The following is a 6,902-nucleotide window of genomic DNA, read 5'->3' as shown; positions in this document are numbered from 1 at the left end:
ATAAAAGAGTATGAATCTATGTATCTTTGTTTATAGGTTTCGTCATACATTGCAATCAGTCTACACCCCATCATTGTGATTTTTAACGCGATCCCCACTTTCGAAAAATATTCCAATAATAGGAAATTGTCAAAACCAGCGGCATTGTGTGCTAACCACGTGTGGCCCTGATATTTGGGCTGTCTAAACTTTTTGACAAGTTTCTCTATACAGTCAGATCCATCAGCTGTGAATTCGTCGCCGTCAAATGTAATTGCACAGACAAAATTAGCTTCGTGCTTACCATTTTCAAATCGTGTCTCAAAGTCAAAAAAGATGTACGAATTGCTAGGTTCTTTTAATTTGAGTGGCTGTATGTAACACTCGTGCTTGGTGTCTGAAATTAAATCTTCACCACAATGAATACAACGGTCCGACAAACACCTGTGGGGTTTTGGCTTTGTCAAACTGACATGATAACGACGACCACATTTTTTACAATACTTGGTCAGGTCGCATGAGGATGCCATTACGCCGGTGGTAGGCTGTGGTGTTTGTGCTTTATGTTTTTCATAACAGTATACAGATTTACAGTAGCGTGAGCAGGTTTCGCAGTATTTGGTATGTTTGGGGTATTTGTGACACATAGCGTCTTGACACACATCACATCGATATTTACAACCGTGATCTCGGGCACTTGTGTAGCCTCTATAACAAAACGTACAAACATACGTCACACCCATGAATGCTGGGTGAGAGCCGGGCGGGTTGTCACCGCGCTATTGCAGTGTGGATGACTGAAAGAGAGAAAGCGCTAAAGGCGCTACTGCACTCGGACGCGGGAGATAATAACTCCCGGTTAACACTAGCCCCAGCACAGCGGTAGGCTAGAGTAGAATGCGATCGGCGTCTACTTCGCTGAGAGTCGCAGCTGAGGAAGCTCGCCGATCTGAAAAGAGAAAGATTTAATAATTAATGTAGATAGGCTGAGAATGCGGATTCAAACCGGGGATACAGCGAGAGAACCAAACGCTTAACGGCGTCGCCACCCAGCAGTTTCAGAATCCAATTACTAGTTTGAATAAAGAGATAACGCGGATACTGCAACAAGCGCTATTGCTTGCTGTGTAGCAGCACCGCTAATGCTAAGTGAATAAACAATAGCAGCGCGAGGGCTGCACGGCGTCGCACCACGCTAAACCTAAATAGGCAAAACAAAGACTAGTTACCTCGACCTTGCGGTCTACACACCCAAATGGCCTTGTGCCACCAGGGGTACCGTCTAACCCTATAAAGGAGCGTGGACGAGCTGCCACTTGAGAGCAAGGAAACAAACAAAAGGTGCGACACCCGCTGCTGCGCGGAGCTGCCATAAATAGCCAGCCCTACAGCTGCGGGTGATCAGCCCTAATTAGCCGACCTCCTACTAAAGGCCTTTGTTTTCTGAGCTCTGTAACGCCTGCTTCGCTGGGAACCCGGGGCACGTTCACCAGCTACAACAGGCGAACTAATAAAAACAATAAAAAAAATTTTGTGAAATAAAACAATAAAAACACCACTATGAAGTAAAACAATAAAAACACCAATATGAAATAAAACAATAAAAACACCACTATGAAATGAAACAAAAAAGACACCACTATGAAATAAGACAATTAAAACACCACTATGAAATAAAACTATAAAACACCACTATAAAATAAAACACCACTATAAAAAAACTATAAAAACACCATTTAAAAAAAACACAATAAAACACCACTTTAAAATGAAACAATTAAAACACCACTATGAAATAAAACAATAAAAAGACAATTATGAAATAAAACAATAAAACACCACTATGAAATAAAACAAAAAACCATTATAAAATAAAAAACCACTGTAAAATAAAACAATAAAGACACCACTATGAAATAAAACAATAAATACTATTATGAAATAAAACAATTAAAACACCACTATTTAATAAAACAATAAAATTACCTCTATGAAGTAAAACAAACAAAACACCATTATGAAATAAAACACCACTATGAAATAAAACAATAAAACACCACTATGAAATAAAACAACAAAACACCACTATGAAATAAAACAATAATAACACCACTATAAAATAAAACAATAAAAACCTCACTGTGAAATAAAACAATAACAGCATTATAAATTAAAACAATAATAACACCACTATAACATAAAACATTAAAAACACCACTATGAAATAAAACAATAAAAACACCACTATAAAATAAAACAACAACGCCACTATGAAATGAAACAATAAAAACCTCACTGTGAAATAAAACAATAATAACAGCATTATAAAATAAAACAATAATAACACCACTATAACAAAAAAAACAATAATAACAGCACTATAAAATAAAACATTAAAAACACCACTATGAAATAAAACAATATAAACACCACTATAAAATAAAACAATAATAACACCACTATAAAATTAAACAATGAAAACACCACTATAAAAAAAAACAATAAAATCCTCTTTGTGAATTAAAACAATAATAACAGCACTATAAAATAAAACAATTAAAACACCACTATGAAATAAGACAATAAAAACACCACTATAAAATATAACCAATAAAATCCTCTTTGTGAATTAAAACAATAATAACAGCACTATAAAATAAAACAATAAAATCCTCTTTTGGGAATTAAAACAATAATAACAGCACCATAAAATAAAACAATAAAAACACCACTATGAAATAAAACAATAAAAACACCGCTATAAAATAAAACAATAAAATCATCTTTGTGAATTAAAACAATAATAACAGCACTAAAAAATAAAACAATAAAATCACCTCTATAAAATAAAACAATAACAACACCACTATAAAATAAAACAACAACATCACTATGAAATAAAACAATAAAGACACCACTATGTAATAAAACAATAAAAACACCCCTATGAAATAAAACAATAATAACACCACTATAAAATAAAACAATAAAAACAAAACTCACTGTGAAATAAAACAATAATAACAGCATTATAAAATAATACAATAATAATACCACTATAACATAAAATAATAATAACAGCACTATAAAATAAAACATTAGAAACACCACTATAAAATAAAACAATAAAAACCTCACTGTGAAATAAAACAATAATAACAGCATTATACAATAAAACAATAATAACACCACTATAAAATAAAACAATAAAAACCTCACTTTGAAATAAAACAATAATAACAGCATTATAAAATAAAACATTAATAACACCACTATAACATAAAACAATAATAACAGCACTATAAAATAAAACAATAAAAACACCACTATAAAATTAAACAATAAAAACACCACTATGAAATAAAACAATAATAACACCACTATAAAATAAAACAATAACACCACTATAAAATAAAACAATATAAACACCACTACCAGAGCAACCAGAGCTGGGATCTCAAATACATCGTATCAAATCATGGATCGGCCTTGTCGGCTGAGGCTAAGTGGCTTCCTCATGTTATGTCCTCAGTTCTCAGTTTAAACTCCTCCATTCTGAAACATCTGGACCTGGGTAAGAATGAACTGAAGGATTCAGGAGTGAAGCTGCTCTCTGCTGGACTGGAGAATCAACACTGTAAACTGGAGATATTGTGGTAAGATCTTCACTTTCACACTGTGGATACAGAAGATCTGTTCTAATTAAAAGCATCATTTAAACCAGAAAATGAATTTAGATGACGTTTAGAACTTTTCAGAGTTGTCATACATCATCACATCCTAGCAGGATTGTTTCTTTTACTTTCTTTTCTTTTCAGGAATACAATTATTTTGTTCTAATGCATGAACAGCAGTAATAAATATCATACACTATCTGTCAAAATATGATTTATGACCTTGATTTATGACCCCCAATGTGAGTGACTGGGTAGTTTGATTGACAGGTTATGTTGACTGACATAGGTATGGAACGCCCACCCGTCCCACCTCTCCCATCCCACCTACCTCTCCCACCCCACTCACCCCACACCCCAGCACACCCCCCATCCCACACACACACCCCTCCCAACACACACACACACACTACTCAGACACAAAAGCGATTTAAGTTGGTGTCTTAAAGTAAGCATAATTGATTAATGCTAACTAAATATAAAATTATATTTAAAATTAAATGTATAATAATACAATAAATGAGATACTTAGTTTTTCTTCACAGGCCAACACCACAGACCCCAACCCATCCCATCCCACCTCTCCCACCCCACTCACCCCACACCCCCAGCACCCCCCCCATCCCACACACACACACACTCCACACTACTCAGACACAAAAGCGATTTATGTTGGTGTCTTAAAGCAAACATCATTTGATTAATACTAACTAAATATAAAATTATATTTTAAATAAATGAGATACTTAGTTTTTTCTTCACAGGCCAACACAACAAGCATAAACACACCCACAACACCCCCACACCTCAAGGGTTTATCTGGTTAGGGGCACCTTATAGTTTCTAACATCAAAAGTCAATTAGGTGCGATGTCTCTATATACAGTGTATCAACAAAAGTGAGTACACCCCTCACATTTCTGCAAATATTTCATTATATCTTTTCATGGACGACACTATAGACATGAAACTTGGATATAACTTAGAGTAGTCAGTGTACAGCTTGTATAGCAGTGTAGATTTACTGTCTTCTGAAAATAACTCAACACACAGCCATTAATGTCTAAATAGCTGGCAACATAAGTGACATAAGTGAGTACACCCCACAGTGAACATGTCCAAATTGTGCCCAAATGTGTCGTTGTCCCTCCCTGGTGTCATGTGTCAAGGTCCCAGGTGTAAATGGGGAGCAGGGCTGTTAAATTTGGTGTTTTGGGTACAATTCTCTCATACTGGCCACTGGATATTCAACGTGGCACCTCATGGCAAAGAACTCTCTGAGGATGTGAGAAATAGAATTGTTGCTCTCCACAAAGATGGCCTGGGCTATAAGAAGATTGCTAACACCCAGAAACTGAGCTACAGCATGGTGGCCAAGGTCATACAGCGGTTTTCCAGGACAGGTTCCACTCGGAACAGGCTTCGCCAGGGTCGACCAAAGAAGTTGAGTCCACGTATTCGGCGTCATTTCCAGAGGTTGGCTTTAAAAAATAGACACATGAGTGCTGCCAGCATTGCTGCAGAGGTTAAAGACGTGGGAGGTCAGCCTGTCAGTGCTCAGACCATACGCCGCACACTGCATCAACTCGGTCTGCATGGTCGTCATCCCAGAAGGAAGCTGACGCACAAGAAAGCCAGCAAACAGTTTGCTGAAGACAAGCAGTCCAAGAACATGGATTACTGGAATGCCCTGTGGTCTGACGAGACCAAGATAAACTTGTTTGGCTCAGATGGTGTCCAGCATGTGTGGCGGCGCCCTGGTGAGAAGTACCAAGACAACTGTATCTTGCCTACAGTCAAGCATGGTGGTGGTAGCATCATGGTCTTGGGCTGCATGAGTGTTGCTGGCACTGGGGAGCTGCAGTTCATTGAGGGAAACATGAATTCCAACATGTACTGTGACATTCTGAAACAGAGCATGATCCCCTCCCTTCGAAAACTGGGCCTCATGGCAGTTTTCCAACAGGATAACGACCCCAAACACAACCTCCAAGATGACAACTGCCTTGCTGAGGAAGCTGAAGGTAAAGGTGATGGACTAAACCCAATTGAGCACCTGTGGCGCATCCTCAAGTGGAAGGTGGAGGAGTTCAAGGTGTCTAACATCCACCAGCTCCGTGATGTCATCATGGAGGAGTGGAAGAGGATTCCAGTAGCTACCTGTGCAGCTCTGGTGAATTCCATGCCCAGGAGGGTTAAGGCAGTGCTGGATAATAATGGTGGTCACACAAAATATTGACACTTTGGGCACAATTTGGACATGTTCACTGTGGGGTGTACTCACTTATGTTGCCAGCTATTTAGACATTAATGGCTGTGTGTTGAGTTATTTTCAGAAGACAGTAAATCTACACTGCTATACAAGCTGTACACTGACTACTCTAAGTTATATCCAAGTTTCATGTCTATAGTGTTGTCCCATGAAAAGATATAATGAAATATTTGCAGAAATGTGAGGGGTGTACTTACTTTTGTGATACACTGTATGTTAATGTTTAATTTTTATAACATTGGACAGACCGGCAGACAGACTGAGGTTATCTTCACTACAAAGGGGCTTTCCAGACGTGTATCCCCCAACACCCCACAAACGGTGAGGGGCACAAACACGTCTCCTAAGGTTTACAAAAACCCATATTACACAGACTGTTAAATCTTTTTAGATATTTTTCAGCAACCCCAACTGTTAGTTCTTGTGTTAGTGAAACAATTTGATTTTTGCACCAAGGAGAAAAAGATTATGTCAATGCATATGACAGCCGACATCGTGATCACTTTAAGGTAGCTAAATTAACTTATTTGATTCTTGGGGTTATGACATTTTGTGGGTTGAACAAGAGTAGCATGACATACCCTGTTTTGTCTGTTAAAAGAAACATCAACCACATTCACTTACACCTCTCGCATCACTCCACCACTACTCAGACACAAAAGCGATTTAAGTTAGTGTCTTAAAGCAAACATCATTTGATTAATGCTAACTAAATATAAAATTATATTTAAAATTAAATGTATAATAAAACAAATAAATGAGATACTTAGTTTTTCTTCACAGGCCAACACAACAAGCATAAACACACACACACACACACACACACACATACCATCACAAATAAGGCTAGTTTAAGGTATAGTGTTGCTTTTTTTTTTTACATTAAACGTATAGCCACCTTTCCTAAGACTCTAAAGCTACATTTTCCTAAGACTGAAGACATTTTTTTAGCAAGAGATTTTATTTTGTGAATGGCAA

The sequence above is a fragment of the Trichomycterus rosablanca genome, chromosome 15 (assembly GCF_030014385.1).
Source record: "Trichomycterus rosablanca isolate fTriRos1 chromosome 15, fTriRos1.hap1, whole genome shotgun sequence".
Taxonomy (NCBI): domain Eukaryota; kingdom Metazoa; phylum Chordata; class Actinopteri; order Siluriformes; family Trichomycteridae; genus Trichomycterus; species Trichomycterus rosablanca.
Note: the sequence above shows the minus strand (reverse complement) of the source record.